This window comes from Oryctolagus cuniculus, chromosome 3 (genome assembly GCF_051225735.1).
Source record: "Oryctolagus cuniculus isolate XC-2025 breed Fujian yellow rabbit chromosome 3, ASM5122573v1, whole genome shotgun sequence".
NCBI classification, from domain to species: Eukaryota; Metazoa; Chordata; class Mammalia; order Lagomorpha; family Leporidae; genus Oryctolagus; species Oryctolagus cuniculus.
The window spans coordinates 121,977,498-121,994,665 of NC_142869.1; the positions used below are offsets into that span (position 1 = coordinate 121,977,498).

Genomic DNA, 17,168 nt, shown 5'->3' on the forward strand with positions numbered 1-17,168 from the left:
ATCCACAGCATGGGGGGCAGGTGGTAGCAATAGGGAGGGAAGTCAGCATAGGCTGAGGTGGCCAGGGGAGGCTGCCTGGAGGAGGTGGCAAGCAGACGAGATGGATGCAAAACAGGAAGGATGTCTCAGATGGAGAGGGAATGAGGCAAGCGCAGATATGCAGTAGGGGAGGGGAGGGCTTAGACTTGAGCCAGTGGGAGCCAGCACTGTGGCGTAGCGAGTGAGGCTGCCACCTGCAGTGCCGGCATCCCATATGGGCGCCGGTTCAAGTCCTGACTGCTCCACTTCTGATCCAGTTCTCTGCTATAGACTAGGAAAGCAGCACAAGATGGCCCATGTCCTTGAGCCCCTGCACCTGTGTGGGAGACTCGGAAGAAGCTCCTGGCTCCTAGCTTCAGATCTGCACAGTTCCGGCCATTGTGGCCATTTGGGAATCAGTGGATGGGGGACCTCTCTCTCTCTCTCTCTTTCTCTCTCTGTCTGTGCCAGTCTGTGGTTCTGCCTTTCAAATAAATTTTAAGAAAAGGAGAGGAGAGGAGGGGAGGGGAGGGGAGGGGAGGGGAGGGGAGGGGAGGGGAGAGGAGAGGAGAGGAGAGGAGAGGAGAGGAGAGGAGAGGAGAGGAGAGGAGAGGGAATTGTGCCAGTGGGAAATGGGGAGCGCCTGGGTACCCCCCAGCACGCCACTCCCTCCGGGCAGAGCACAGGCGGTGACTTCCGTGTCAAGTCCACAGAGTCCACACATGGATCTGCAGCTGCACGGCGGACTCTGCCCGATGTTCTCGGGTTCACCGGAGGACAAGCAGGAGCCTGGGCACTACTGCGCACCCAAGGGATCAGCCGCCCTGAGGAGGTGGGGACGGCTCCTCTGCAGCCGCCGGGGTGGTGTCGGTGGCCTGCTCCGGGGCCAACAGCAGGGGAGACCCCGGCGTTCCCGAGTCTGGGTCTCGCCTGGAGGCGGCTGCGTGTCGCGCACTTGCGACAGGTTTCCAGCAGGGGGCGCCGCACGGGTCATAGGTGCAGCCTCACGTGCTAGGGCGCGGGTCCGCCTGGTCTGTGGGATTACCTTTGCCTGACAGGAGTCTCCAGGGCTCAAGGGGCGGAGGGGGAGAGGAGGGGTGTGTGTGGGCATCCGCGGTGCCAGGTGCGAATGAGAACCCAGGCCGAGGACTTGGAGATACACATGTGGGCAAAGCCGCAGGCAGCGAGCTGCGGGGTGGAGGTGGGATATCGAGCTACCGTGTATTTAAGTGTACATGTGGCTTCCCAACCGGGTTATTTACAGTTCCCTGAGCCTCATTTTCCACATTTGTCAAATGGGGTCAGTAATAGCATCCCTCTCAGGTGGCGGTTGTGAGGGTTAAATGTTGTATTAACGACTGGCGCCGTGGCTCATTTGGTTAATCCTCTGCCTGTGGCGCCGGCACCGCGGGTTCTAGTCCCGGTTGCTCCTCTTCCAGTCCAGCTCTCTGTTGTGGCCCAGGAGCGCAGTGGAGGATGGTCCAAGTGCTTGAGCCCTGCACCCACATGGGAGGCCAAGAGGAAGCACCTGGCTCCTGGCTCCTGGCTTCGGATCGGTGCAGCACCGGCCACTGTAGTGGCCATTTGGGGAGTGAACCAACAGAAGGAAGACCTTTCTCTCTGTCTCTCTCTTTCACTGTCTATAACTCTACCTGTCAAATGAAATAAATAAATAAAAACTACTGGCTCCTAGCTTTGACCTGGCCCCTCCCTCTTTAAAAAAATGTTGTATTAAACTGTTGAAATCTTTACTTAATATATACTAAATTGATCTTCTGTATATAAAGATAATGGAAAATGAATCTTGATGTGAATGGAATGGGAGAGGGAGCAGGAAATGGGAGGGTTGTGGGTGGGAGGGAAGTTATGGGGGTGGGGAAAGCCACTGTAATCCAAAAGCTGTACTTTGGAAATTTATATTTATTAAATAAAAGTTTTTTAAAATGTCATATCAAACATACACACACACGCATACCCTAAGTATTTTCTGGGTCTAGTTAGCCTAGTGGTTAAGACACTTATGTCCCGGGGCTGGGGCGCAGTGGGTTGAGCATGCGCCTGTGGGGCCAGCATCCCATATGAGCACTGGTTCAAATCTCAGCTGCTCAACTTCTGATCCAGCTCTCTGCTATGGCTTAGGAAAGCAGTAGAAGATGGCCCAGGTTCTTGGGCCCCTGCACCCGCAAAGGAGACCAGGAAGAAGCACCTGGCTCCTGGTTTCAGATCAGTGCAGCTCCAGCCATTGAGGCCATCTGGGGAGTGAACCAGCGGATGGAAGACCTCTCTCTCTCCCTCTCTCTCTCTTCCTCTCTCTCTCTCTGCCTCTCCTCTCTCTGTGTAACTCTGACTTTCAAATAAATAAATAAATCTTAAAAAAAAAAAAACTTTAAGGCAGGCGTTTGGTGCTCCCCTCAGCCTCTGGCGAGCACAGATCTGAATTCTGTCCCTGGAGCTTGCCTTCCTAGGATGGCAGATAAATAGCCTTCTACAATAGACAGCATTCGAAGACTGGTTTCTGGGGCTGGCACTGTGGTGCTGCAGGGTGGGTCCACGCCTTGGCTGTCAGCATCCCATATAGCCATATGGTTCCAGCCCGTACTCTTCCATGTCCCATCCAGCTCCCTGCTAATGTGCCTGGGAAGGCAGCAGGAGATGGCCAGAACACCTGGACCCCTGGCACCCATGTGGGAGACCCGGGTGGAGTTCCAGGCTCCTGGCTTTAGCCTGGCCCAGTCCAGACCATCGTGGCCATTTGGAGAGTGAACCAGCAGAGGGGAGATTTCTCTCTTTCTCTCTGTCTCTGTAACTGCTTTTCAAATACTACTACTGCTAGTAAAAAGGTTTCTTTGGCTCAGCATAAAGATTTTGAGATGCAGCCACGTTGCTGTGTATATATCAGTAGTTTATCAATACTGCTGAGCAGGTATGGTTATGTGGATGGACCGCAGTTTGTCACCCACGCACCAGTTCTTGACTATTCTTAAGTAAAGCAGTGGGAGCACTCCTGTACAGGTCTTTGTGTAGGCATATGTTTTCATTTCTCTTGGGTGAATATCAGGAAACTAAATTGCTGAGTCATATGGTGAATATGTGTTTACTTTTATAAAAAGAAAAAAAAAAGAAGCCAAACTGTTTTCCAGAGTGGCTGGAATTGCTTCTTGGCCTTTTGGCTAAGATCAAGTGCAGAGTGGCTGGACCACTTTGCATTCCCCCCAAATAAATTTGCATTTGTTTGTTTGTTTGTTTATTTGAAAGGCAGAACGACACAAAGAGAGGGAGAGGCAGAGAGGCAGAGAGGGAAAAGAGGGATCTTGCATCTGCTGGCTCACTCCTCAAATGGCCACAAGCCAAGATCCAGGAGCTCCATCCTGCTCCCCTACCATACCCACGCCAACCTGTGCCCCAACCATGGGTGGCAGGGGCCCAGGTACTTGAGCCATCATCTGCTGCCTTCCCAGGCACGTTAGCAGGGAGCTGGATCAGAAGTGAGCAACACGGGATGCTGGTGTTGTCAGCAGAGGCATAACCCCCTGTGCCATAACACTGGCCCCTGCTTAAGGGTTCAAGTTGCTTTGCGTCCACCAACTTTTGGTGTTGTCATTTATTTTTATGTTTAGCCATTTTAGTAGGTATGTAGCTTTAATTTTCATCTCCCTCATCACTAATGATGCCAAGCCTCTTTTTGTGTGCTAATATGGCATTCATGAATCTTCTTTGGTGGAGTGTCTGTTTAACCTTTTTTAATTCAAGTTTTTAAAATTTACTGAGTTTTGAGGCTTTCTATATATATTTTCTGGTTACAAACCCTTTGTCAGACAAATAATTTGCAAATTTTTTTCTCCCAGTCTACAGTTTATCCTTAAACAGTTTCTTTTGGTGAGCAAATGCTTTATGCTTCAATGAAGTCCAATTGGCAACATTTTCTTTTACAGTTTATGTTTCTGTGTCCTGTCAAACCTCTGCCTACTCCAAGGTCATCACAAGGAATCTTTTCTTGTGTTTTCTTATGGATGCTTTATGGTTTTAGCTCCTAAATTGAGATCTTTGCCTCATCTTGAATTTATTGATGTTGTATATGGTGTGAGGTAGGAGTCAAGATTCACTGAAGAAAACCATGCAGGTGTCAAGCTGTCCCAGCACTTCACTTTCCCCCTCTGACGGGCCTTGGTACTTGGTGGAAAATTAATTGACTGTGTCTGCATGAAACTAACCGGGGAGCTTTTTGGTTCTGGTAACCTCGGCAGGTCCTTATGCCAATATGATTGTCTTTTCATCTCTAGCTGTAATCAGGAGACTCAAGTAAGTCGTGAAATAGGCCTCCAACTTTGTTCTGCTTGTGCAAAATTCTTGGGGTTATTCTACATCCCTTCCACATCTATATACATTTTAAAATCAGACTAACCATCTCTACAAAAAAAAAAAAAAAACTTGCTGAGATGCTGATTAGGACTGAGTGGAGTCCTGTTAATTTGGGGAGCAGAGACACACTGAGCCTTCCCCACCATACCAGGGTCTGGCTCTCCATCTATTTAGGTGTCTTTGTTCACTGCTCCCAACCATGTTTGGTAGTTTTCAGTGCAGAGGTCTTGAACATGTTTTGATAACATTTTCCCTACTTCTTTTATATTTTAAATGACTTTACAAATCTTTTAAAGATTTGAGTTTATAATCATGTGCTACTAACATATAGAAATACAACGGACTTCTTTTTTTTAAGGGTTTATTTATTTATTTGAAAAGCAGAGATATATAGAGAGGAGAGAGAGAGCTTCTATCTGCTGGCTCACTCCCCACATGGCCACAATGGCCAGTGCTTGGCCAGGCCAAAGGCAAGAGCCAGGAGCTTTTCCTGGGTCTGCCATACAGGTACAGGGGCCCAAACACATGGGCCATCTTCCACTGCCTTCCCAAGTGCATTAGCAGAGAGCTGGATCAGAAGAGGAACAGCCGGGACACTAACCAGCACTCATAAGGGATGCCGGCACCACAGCTGGAGGCTCAGCCTTCTCCGCCACAGTGCTGGCCCTGAGACATTATTTATTGATTTTGCAAATGTGCTAGGATGATCAAGCATCCCAGTTTGTCTTGAACTGTCCCATTTTTAGCACCAAAGGTCCGACGTCTGTTAAACTCCTCAGTTTGAGACAAATCTTGGTTTTCAGTGGTGGCTACAGAAGGTTAGAGGAACGGTACCAAGCCTATAAGGCAGTCCCTAAAATAGGGGCTGAAAGCAAGTCTGGTTTCGGTGCCAAATGGACAGAGCATCTTCCTCAGTCTGTTACTGATGATGGTGACCTTGACTTGCCATAATAGTGGGTCATCTATTCTGCCATCCCATCCTAGTGATGTGGCTTAAATGTATTGTAGTCTTTAGCATGAACACCCACTCTACCTATAACGTAGCAGGTGTGCCTCGCTTTGAGAGCACTAGTTTAATTTGAATATGGTGAATGAATACTGGGGCTATTTTTTAAAATGATTTATTTATTTGGAAGGCAGAGCAACAGAGAAACAGAGGTCTTCCATCACTGGTTCACTCCTCAAATAGGTGCCACTGCCAGTTCTGGGCCAGACTGAAACCAGGAGCCAGAAATTCTATCCTAGTCTCCTCCATGGGTAGCAGGAACCCAAGTCCTTCATTGCCTTCTGAGGCACACTCACAGGAAGCTGAGTTGGAAGCAGAGCAGGTAAGACTTGAACCAGCACTTGAACTTGTATTTGGATATTGGATGTAGGCACTGCAAACCATGACTTCACCTGCTGCACCACAATGCTGGCCTCGGGCCCCCCCTTTTTTTTAACAGTCCAGAAGATGAAAATGAGAACAATTACAGTCTCAATGCCAGCATGATCCAGACCTCGTGGTCATGTAGAAGGTTAAACAACTGTGCAATTGTGATGACAGCTGCAATAACACAAACGGCTGGGTTAGGGAAGTAAAGAATCAAAATAACACACACATGTATGCAGGGAAGTATGGATCGGGCATGCTGGCAGAAGCACCCGTACAGACTGAGTCTCATGGGTCCCCAGGGGGACAGGCAAGCACCTCTAGGTGAGTCAAAGGGCCTTTTTGTCTCCCCAGAAGGCATCACAAATTCTCAGTTGCAAAGAGTAGCCACTGACTTAGCTTGGGCATACCCCACACGTGAACTTGCACCATTGTGCCCATTTCTTCTTCCATTGATTGTTCTGTGAACGTGAGCTGTGGCTGACATGTCTGTGGGAGAACAAAAGGAGACATTCTGATGACAGCTGTGTAGGTTCACAAGGTGGAGCCAGCAGCCAGGCTTTCCCACCCCAACCCATAGAAAGTGCTGCGTCAGATCACGTTCCCCTGCCTCTGATGTCCTGTGAAACGTGGCCTTTCGGATTCTCAATTCCTATGAAAATTTTAAAGAAGCTTCAGGAAACACACACACACACACACACAAACAAAATAATGACGATGATGTCTTGTCCAAATATAGATGAGACTTTGCTCGGCCGTCTGCATATTCGGTGGAGTGTGCAAAGGAAATTTTTTGCAAATTCCATCCAGTTTGTGAACTCCTTCTCAAAGAAAATGAAGAGATGCTAATGGCTGAATACCCTGCACACCTTGTACCCAACGCTGCTCAAGGGGATATGATTACTTCCCTGTGACACAGAGGCTTGGAGAATTAAAACTTCAATAAAAAAATTTCTTATTTGTTTGAAAAGCAGAGTGACAGAGAGAGAGAGCGCGCGCGCACTTCTATCCACTGAGTGACTTCCCAAATGACTGCAATAGCCAGGGCTGAGTCATGCAGAAGCCAGGAACCCAGAACTCCACCCGGATCTCCCATGTGGGTGCAGGGCACAAGGACTTGGGCACAAGGACTCTTCTGCTGCTTTCCCAGGTGCATTAGCAGGGAGCTGGATTGGGAGTGGAGCAGCCGGGACTGGAACTGGGCTCCAATGTGGGATGTTACTGTTGCAAGGGACGAGCCACAATGCCTGCCCCAGAACTAAAGCTTTTGGTCACTTTTCCATTTCCTCAAAACCCACAAAAGCACTCAATGAGATTTCTGATATTCCAGAAACGGAAGAGAAGACTTCCTTTACACAAAGGCCTACAAGGTGGCTGCCCATGTTGCCACTGGGGAAAGTTAGCTTGCCAATAAATCATATTTTCAACGTGTGAGACACAAATGTCCTCTATTAGAGAAAGGTGTTGAGAATGAAAATGGAGGAAAGAGGCCCAAATCTGCCATGGTTTGAATGCTTGGCCCTGGAATTTGTGGGGCCGGGGTTGTGGCACAGCAGGCTAGGCGGCTGCATGTGACCCTGCCTGTGATGCTGGCTTCCCATATGAGTGAGGATTCAAGTCCCTGATGCTTCATTCCTTTTTTTTTTTAAAGATTTATTTATTTATTTGAATGCAGAGTTACAGAGACAAAGAGAAAGCAAGATCTTCCATCCGCTGGTTCATTCCTCCATTGGCCGCAATGGCTAGAGCTGTACCAATTTGAATCCAGGAGCCAGGAGCTTCTTTGAGGTTTCCCACATGGATGCAGAGCCCCAAGGACTTGGGCCATCTTCTACTGCTTTCCCAGGCCATAGCAGAGAGGTGGATTGGAAGTGGAGCCGCTGGGACTCGAACCGGCATGCATATGGGATGCTGGCACTGGAGGCGGCGGCTTTACCTGCTATACCACAGCACTGGCCCCGATGCTCCATTTCTGATCCAGCCCCTGCTAATGAGCCTGGGAAAGTGGTAGAAGATGCCCCAAGTGCTCGGGACTCCTGCATCCACATGGGAGAGCTGGAAGAAGTTTCCGGCTCTTGGCTTCAACCTGGCCCAGCCCCAGCCATTATGGCCATTTGGGGAGTGAACCAGTGGATGGAAGATCTCCCTGAAACTCTTCCTTTCCAATCAATCAATCTTAAAAAAAAAAAAAAAAAAAAAAAAAAAAAAAAAAAAAAAAGAATTCATGTGCTGGAAACTTAAACACCAAAGTCATATGTTAATGACATTTGGAAACAGAACTTTGAGGAGGTCAAGAGGTCATGGGGGCTGTGCTCTCCTGGGTGGGTTAACAGTTACAGAGGCAGCAGGAGCTTTGCTGCAAAACCAAGCTCTCTAGCACTCTCTCTCAGTCCCAGTGCTGACTCCCTGAGGCATGTTAAGGCATGTTAAGATGCAGCTAGACCCCTGTTCGAGACCCAGCTGCTCCACTTCCCATCCAGCTCTCTGCTATGGCCTCGGAAAGCAGTAGAAGATGGCCCAAGTCCTTGGGACCCTGCACCCTTGTGGGAGACCTGGAAGAAGCTCCTGGCTGCTGGCTTTGGATTGGCTCAACTCCGGCCATTGCAGCCATTTGGGGAGTGAATCTCTCTCTCTCTCTCTCTTTCTCTCTCTCTCTATCTCTGCTTCTGTAACTCTGCCTTTCAAAAAAAAAAAAAAAAAATAGACCTGGTACCGCAGCTCACTTGGCTAATCCTTAGCCTGCGGCACCGGCACCCCAGGTTGGGGAGCCAGATTCTGTCCCGGTTGCTCCTCTTCCAGTCCAGCTCTCTGCTGTGGCCCAGGAGTGCAGTGGAGGATGGCCCAAGTGCTTGGGCCCTGCACCCGCATGGGAGACCAGGAAAGGCACCTGGCTCCTGGCTTCAGATCAGCTCAACTCTGGCCATTGCGGCCATTTGGGGAGCAAACCAGCGATGGAAGACCTCTCTCTCTCTCTCTCTCTCTCTCTCTCTCTTCTCCCTTTCTCTCCACTTCTGTAACTGCCCTTCAAAATAATAAATAAATTTTTAAAAAGTTTTACCTTTGAGCACTTTTAGTTTGATCATTACATTCGAAATTTCCCAAAGGCTGCAGACAGTGACTTAGAGTAAAAATATCCTCCTTTATCAAGTGTCATTGTGATTTTTATCAAATTTAATTTTTTTAAAAAAATTTGTTATTTGAAAGAGTTACAGAGAGAGAGAGAGAGAGAGGAGAGAGAGAGAGAGACATCTTCCATCCACTGATTCACTCCTCAGACGGCCAAAACGGCAGGGACTGGGCCAGGCCGAAGCCAGGAGCTTCTTTCGGGTCTTCCACATGGGTGCAGGGGCCCAAGCACTTGAGCCATCTTCTGCTGCTTTCCCAAGTGCATTAGCAGGGAGCTGGGCCAGAAGTGGAGCAGCTGGGACTCCAAGTGGCACCCATACGGGATGCCAGAGCTTTCTGCTACACTACAACACCAGTCCCATCATTGTGACTTCTTTAAAGTAAATACCAGTAATATCTGTTCAATTAGTCCTACTATATTTACAGTCTCCTTTCAAAAGTCTTACATTTATGGACCTTTTTAAAAACTTTATTTATTGGAAAAGCAGAGACACAAAGAGAGGAACAGACGGGGAGGGGGAGAGAGAGAAAGAGAGCGAGTCAGTGAGAGCGCCCGGGGCCCAGGGCTCTCCCATCCCCTAGACCACTCCCCAGTTTCCTGCAACAGCCCAGGATGGGCCAGGCTGAGGCCAGGAGCCAGGAACTCCATCTGGGTCTCCCATGTGGGTGGCAGGAACTCAAATACTTGGGCCATCACCTGCTGCCTCCCAGGGTGCACATTAGCTGGGTCCCAACTATCCCAAGTGACAGCTTATCCCACTGCACCTAACTAGATTTTTCTTCTGTTAATACAGGTACTCAGAACATATATGATTTCAACTAAACTTTCATATTTCCACATTAAAATAATAAAAGGGGCAGGCATTTGGTAGGGCAAGGCGCCAGCACCTTACATCAGAGCACCTGGGTTCTCAGTCAGCTCCTGTTCCTGACTTGAGCTTCCTGCTAATGTGGACCCTGGGAAGCAGCAGGTGATGGCTCCAGTGATGGGGCTGTGCTAAGTTCCCTCCTGCGGTGCTGGCATTTGGGGCATGACTCAGCCAATGGGAGCTCTCTCTGTCTCTCACATAAAACAAACAAACAAACAAACTTTAAAGTAACAAAAACACGTGTGCAGGAATTTTTCACATATTGTATTTTCCCCCTATCTGGTATGGCTGTGTCCTGGGTTGGATCTTCCAAGCTGACCACACTGTGATACAAGTCCTACTTCTTCCAGAACCTTCTCTTCGCCCAGGGGCTTTGGCAGAGCCAGGGAGGACCCTGTCGCTGCCCTCCAACAGGCGCAGTCCGGGGATGAAGACGGACCGGAAACGAGCAGGGAGCGAAGTTCAAGGTGTCCCTGGGACAGGCCAGGGAGAGGCCCTCCTGGAAGGCTTCCTGAAGGAGGTGGCCAAGCGGCAGCGGGAGGTGGGGGCTGGAGTTTGGGGACTGGAGTGTGTGGGGAAGAGCCGAGCCCAGCTCCTGGCCTGCCCCAAGCCGGTGCCTGGTCCTCGGTGGTGTCCGCGCGTCACCCGCCAGGGGTGCGGGGAGGAAGAGCCAGTCGGGGGATCCTGGCCGTCTGGGTGGCCGGGGGCAGCACGGCTTCCGGGCCCGTCCCCCCGGGCCCCGGCCCTGTAGCGAGGCCTCGGTGTTTCCCGGCGCCGCGGAGGGCCACGATCCGCCAGGATCCGCCAGGGCCGCCCCGCCGCCCCGCCCCTGCGGCCGCCGGCGCCCCGCCGCTCTCCGGCCGCCGCGTCTGCTGGCAGCGCGCCCCGCGCTGAGTCAGCGGGTGAGTCAGCGCCCCCTGACCGCGCCGCGGCGGGGCGCGGCCGGCAGTGGCAGGGGGTGCGGGGAGAAACCTGCGAGCCCGCCGCCCCGCGCACAGTTCTGCGGAAGCTTCCGGCCCCCGGAGCAGGGCCCTCACCTGCAGCCTGGGTCCGTCCTCACCGAGCGCCTACGCCGCGGCGCGCAAGGCCGTCTTTTCCCAACTTTTAAAAATCTTGAACAGACCCCAGCCCTCAGAAAAACGTACATTTTACATCACATCCAAGTTCCACCAAGCCATGTGCATCCCTGTCAGGTGTTGCCATCTAACACTGTCCTGTTTGGATTTTTTTTTTTAATCGTGAAACGTTGAACTGATTTTTATGACCTACTAATAGGTTGTAACCTGCGGCTTGAGAAGCCCGGGTTTGAGGTCTGCAGCCATAGGTCTTTCCTCCTTTTAAATACTTAGCCCACCGGTAAGGAAGCCCCAGGAGCCATAAACACCTGTGAGTTGTTTATCCCGGATGTGCACTGCAGCCAGGTAACTGATTCCTTGCAGAGGGAGGGGACAAGGGGATGGGAGTGCTAGGTGGGAAGATAGAAATTAACCTCTGTGTGTGCAAGCAGCCTTAGGAAAACACAGCCCCTGCAGCCTGGGAAGCAGCCCATTGTTTTACACTACAAAGTCCTGCGCACAGGCCCCAGTGACTTTATAGATGGTCCCAGGCTCCCTCCCCTCCGCCAGGAGAAGCACCCAAAGGTGCCTCTTTGCCAGGTGCCTAGCAGGCTGCCCAGTGTGATAACGCTGGCTGACAAAACCTTGGGAGGAACCGCACCCTCCCCCCACCTCCAGGGGAAGGGGAAATGGCGGGGAGACCTGGACCCCACTGCATTAGAAGCCCCAGACTGAGTACAAGCTGGGCTCTCAGTGAGGTGCATACTTTGCTAGCCGGCTTCCTGCGGTCTGCAGGTAGGCTGGGCGCTGTCTCTGAGTTTCGTTCTGATGGACGCCCTATCTCATTCGGCCTTGCTGCCTTGCTCACCGCTGCCTCACCTCTGAAAGGCTTTCCTTACCGGAAGACAAGGATGTCTATCCCAGCCTTCTCTGCTAACGGGAGGACTTCACTTCTCTTCATTGTTGCTCAGTGTTTCTCACTCATGAGAGTAAATTACCTTAAAAAAAGTGACTTAGAAACATTTCAAAGGGACAAAGTGGTGTCAGGAATGAAAGGGACACAAGGTCACGGCTGCCTCCTCCAGCCCTGGAGAAAGCCTCAGCACATCCCCCTTGGGAGTGGAAGGAGGCTTGGAATTCTTAGCACAGCCTTCAGGGCAGCCCCACCGAGTGGTCACAGATCACACCGAAACCGTCCCCTCCAGCACTGTCTAGGCAGCACCTGGGCTGCAGACGGGAGACTCTGGCAGGACTGAACATGCTGTCAGTGGCCGGGCCATGTGGTCAGCAGGCAGATCTGTCTGGAGCCCTGGCTGCCCCCGGGGAACTGCATGGTGCTCAGCCATCTCGCAGCACCTTCAGGTCCCTATCCCCACAGCACTTAGAGTCTTTGGGTGGTGACAGCACTCCAAAATCCGAAAGAAATTAGCTGGAAGCTGGACTGTCTCTTGGAGCACATTCTAAGGTAGCTGGAGAACAGTGAAGAAAAAAAAAAGAGAGAGAGAGAGAGAGAGAGACTGTTGGTGTGGGTCACTGGGCTCTCTTAAAAATCTCTAACGGGGCCGGCACTGTAGCATAGTAGGCCAAGCATCCGCCTGTGGCGCTAGTGTTCCATATAGGTGCCGGTGTCCCATAGGGGCACCGGTTCGAGTCCCGGCTGCTCCTTTTCTAATCCAGCTCCCTGCTATGGCCTGGGAAAGTAGTGGAAAATGGCCCAAGTGCTTGGGCCCCTGCACCTGCATGGGAGATCCAAAAGAAGTTCCAGGCTCCTGGCTTCAGCCTGGTCCAGCCCTGGTCACTGTGGCCATTTGGGGAGTGAACCAGCAGATGGAAGATGTCTTCTCTCTCCCCCCCTTCTCTGTGTGTGTGTGTGTGTCTCCCTTCTCTCTCTCTCTTTCTCTCTCTCTCTCTCTCTCCGTAACTCTGCCTTTCAAATAAATAAATAAGTCTTTTAAAAAAGTTCTCTGGATCCTGGCATTAGACATTCCCAAGGGTTGACCAAGCAGGTGCCTCCTATAGGACACAGGACCTGCAAAGTCCCTCAGCTGGAGGTTGCCACCGTGAGTCCCTCTGTGCACAAGGGAGAACTTGACACCATCTGGGCTGCTCACATTTGCTCTGACATTTTGTCAGTCACCCCTGAGAGCCTGGTGTGTAACCATGAACGTGCCCCGTGGCTCACTGATAGGTGAGAAACAGCTGTCGGGAGGAACAGAAAGTGCCTGCCCGTCACAGGTACGTTCTCTGCTCTGCAGGAAACCCCCCAGGGAAGGCGATCATAGCAGAAGAGATGGTTGCCTGCCCTGCATCCATTCCCCCTCTGTAGGAGCCTCCAGGAGAGCTGACCCATGCCCAGCCCCTTAGCAGCCTGTGCATGGCATTCCCTGGCCCAAAGATGACTTCCAGGATGGGTCTGTAATCAAATGCAGGCTAGTGGAGTAGGAGGGGGAGTTTGCAGGCTTCTGTAGAAAAGCGGGCTTCTCTTTTCAGGGGAAAACCAGCAGAAGAGCCCCAGTCTCCTCCAATGTGCTGAGCAGATGCACAGCCAGAGAGCAGCAGGCTGAGGACAGAAACCACCCCCAGGAGATGGGCAGGGTTGCTGGAACGGGCTGATCCTGAAGCCCACAATCCTCTGACTGCAGAGATTCTGCTGTGGTTTGGTGCACCTCTGAGGGCAGCGGAGCTGGGGGGTACGCGGAGAGGGTAAGCAGAACACTGAGATGGAGCCTTTTGTGGCTGGGGTCTGTGTCTCATCCTGCCATTGCCGCCAGGGTCCCACTAATGCACCGCTTCTAGGCCAGAGTTCCGTTCGGAACCCCATGAGGCTTCTAGCCTCCTGCAGGCTGAGGCAGCTCCTCAGTCTTTCCTTGTCACTGGGACACTCTGGCCAGTTGCTTTCCAGAACATCCCTCACGGTGGATGGTCTGCTGCCGACTTCTCAGTGTTAGGTTGAGGTTATGCAGTTTTGGCAAGAACGCTGCAGAAATGTTGTGCCTGTAGGACCCCAAAAGCGGTGTCCTCTTGTGATGACCCCAGAAACACAGACTCCGGACCAGACGATGCAATAGAACAGGAGGTAATTTTATTTCATTTGTACAAATGGGCCCCCTACTGCTGCAAGCAGCAAGCAAGTGAGAGGAGCCCCGAGCAGCTATCTCACACAGCTTTTAAAGGGCAAAACCACAAAATTAACATATTATAGGCTGGCGTAAGTTCATTGGATAATTTTCAGTAGCGGGCCTTGTATGGCAGTCTGAAGTGCTAATGTCGGTGGAAAAGTACTAGGTTAAAGGGATACATTAGGGGGAGGGGGTTTCTAGGAGAGAGGAATAGGTTGCTACGTGCCTTGCAGCTTTCTTTGTTAACCTTGAGCAAGCGTAGGGAAGGGGCTTATCTACAAGGCAGGTGTTCTGTGTATCTCTGGTTAGTAGCTGACTGCTTTCTCTGTGAACCGGTTTACTCCCCATTTCCCAAGGCCGTCTCTGGAACGGTTTGTCTCAGGAGCCCCATTTTTTTATGGTGGCTCTTGGCTCCTTTCAGTGCCTTTCCTGGGACAGCAAACCTTGGGACAGGTGACCTGGGTGTGCATTGTTATTGGTCACGTGAATTGGCTAACTTGGGTATAGTGTTGTCTCCCAGATGTTTCTCCATGGTAGCGGGGCTATTTTCCCTTCACAATTAACAAATATCCTCTGGGGAGTTGCGTTATCCTGTTTCTTTCTTTCTCATATTTTTGCCCACTAATTTTAGCATCTGTTTATGATTCTTGCCTCCAACAATTATTACTGTGGTTTATTGCAAAATGGTAATTTTCTATTTATATCATTCTTTCTACATTTATTTTTTAAAGATTTATTTCTTTCTTTGAAAGTCAGTTACAGAGAGAAAGAGAAAAAAAGAGAGATAGAAAGAGATCTTCCGTTTGTTGGTTCATTCCCCCAAACGGCCACAACAAGTAGGGCTGAGCCAGGCTGAAGCCAGGAGCCTGGCACTCCATGTGGGTCTCCCTCATGGGTGTGGCAGAGCCTCAAGGACTTGGGCCATTGTCTGTTGCCTTCCCAGGCACGTTAGCAGGGAGCTGGATAGGAAGCAAACCAGCTCTCTGATATGGGGTGCCAGCGTGTGAGGCAGCACCTTCGTTCACTAAGCCACAATATCAGCCCCTCTACATTTACTAACTGGAATTTTACTATTTAAGAAAAAGAACTATTGGGGCTGGCACCATGGTGTAGTTGGTTAAGCCTCTGCCAACATCCCGTATCAGTGCCAGTTTGTGTCCTGGCTGCTCCACTTCTGATCTAGCTCTCTGCTAACAGCCTGGGAAAGTAGAGGATGGCCCAAGTCCTTGGGCCCCTGCACCTGCATGGAAGACTGGAAAGAAGCTCCTGGCTTCTGGCTTTGGATCGGCCCAGCTCTGGTTGTTGCGGCCACTTGGGGAGTGAATCAGCAGATGGAAAACCTTTCTCTTTATCTCTCCTTCTCTCTCTCTCTCTAACTCTGCCTCTCAAATGAATAAATAAATCTTTTAAAAAACTGTCTTTTGCCTTCCTTTATTTCATTACTTTTATATCTGTTATGGACTCTTGGATGTCTTCTCCCAGTTATAATCTAGCACTATGATTTTTGTGGTTTTGCTCTAATTGTACCGGATTTGGCTATTGGGAGAGCTTCTGAGTTGGCTCCTCTACCCTTTGACATAACCCTATTGTTTGAGCCTTTCCTTATTGTCTGGCACAAGATGCTGCAGGCAGGGTGGATGTGTGGTGTAGAGCTAGGATGTTGCTTGGGATACCTACATCCCATACTGGAGTGCCTGAGTTTGAGTCTCAGCTCTGCTCTTGATTCCAGCTTCCTGCTAACACACACCCCGGAAGGCAGCAGTGATGGCTTAAGTACTTGGGTCCCTACTGCACATTTGGGAGATTTTGATTGAGTTCTAGGCTCCTGGCTTTGGTGTGGTCCAGCCCCAACTGTTGCAGGCATTTGGGGGATGAACCAATGGATGGAAGACTTCTCTGTCTGACTCTGTCTCTAAAGAGTTTCAAATAAGATAAAAATCAAAAAGATGTTTCAGGGTTCCATTGCGCTTTCCCTACCTTGGCCCTGGAAGCAACAGTTCCTCTAGGAACCCTTTTTTTGTTGGGGAATGGTATTGGAAAAGTCCTATTTAACTTCATGAAGTGGAAATGCAGAAGTGAGATGGCTGGCAGAGCAGCCAGGAAGGAGAGGGACAAACTGCTAGGCACGGGGAGAGGCATAGGGACAGATTCATAGAGGGAGGGGACAGAGAAGGGGCACGGTTTGGTCACTTAGTCCTTGGCAAATAAGCCTGGGATTCAGGCAGCAGCACCTCTTGATTCACGAGCTTCCTGAGGGGCTTGCCTCCTAGGAGTGCCTCTGGGAGCTGGAGTGGGGAGGGATAGGAGGACAAAAAGGGGTCCTTCTAAAAAACCATCATCATCATCTTCTTCATCACCAACATTGTGGTGCACTGGGTTAAGCCACCCGCTGTGATGCCAGAATTCCCTATGAGCACTGTTTTATCTTAATGTTAGCCGTTGCAAAGCACACCGGACACCGGAGTAAGGGAAAGGGCTTATTGGGGAACACCCTACAGACCAGAGTGAAGGGGTGGCGAAGGAAAAGAGAGGAGACTGTAAGAGAGAGAGACAGATGAGGGAGAAGAGAGATGAGAGGAGGAGAGAAGCCAAGAGAGGCCAAGAGAGCGCAGGAGAGAAGGACCCAGAGAGCACGTGTTCAGGAACAGGCCCTTTTAAAACTTTGCCTGAGGGCGGGCAGGGAAGCAGGAGCAGCGAATCCCATTAGGATGGGGGTGGAGCCTGGCTCAGGTAGCTGGGCCATACGGCCACCTGGCTACAACTGCACCAGTTTCCTAACAAGCACTGATTCAAGTCTTGGCTGTTCCACTTCCAAACCAGCTCTCTGCTGTGGCCTGGGAAAGCAGTAGAAGATGGCCCAAGTCCTTGGGCCCCTGCACCCACATGGGAGACCAAGAAGAAGCTCCTGGGTCTTGGCTTTGGATCAGCAAAGCTCCAGACATAGCAGCCAATTGGGGAGTGAACCAGCGAATGGAAGACCTCTCTCTGCTTCTCTTTCTCTAAGTAACTCTTTCAAATAAATAAATCTTTAAAAAAAGAAAAGGTCTACCTTTCTATTCTTTCTTTAACACTATCTACCTTCATCGTTTACTTTTCTCACACTGCGAAACATTGGTGGGAGATGGATGGAGTGTGTGTGAGTTGGGATCTGCTGGTGCCTGTGGAGTCTACTCTTCACAGTGTGGGGGGTGTCTTTGCATAGGGATTGAGCTACACATTTGTTCCCAATCATGAAACCCTCAGGGACCAG

At 50.6% G+C, this 17,168-nt stretch overlaps 1 long non-coding RNA gene across 1 annotated transcript; it reads left to right on the forward strand.

Moving 5' to 3' along the window:
• The first annotated feature begins 593 nt into the window (after window positions 1-593).
• Window positions 594-16,960, forward strand: LOC138849021 (uncharacterized). Its single transcript, XR_016231237.1, has 2 exons — window positions 594-850; window positions 16,739-16,960. It is a non-coding gene; the product is annotated as an uncharacterized LOC138849021 (long non-coding RNA).
• Window positions 16,961-17,168: the final 208 nt, after the last annotated feature.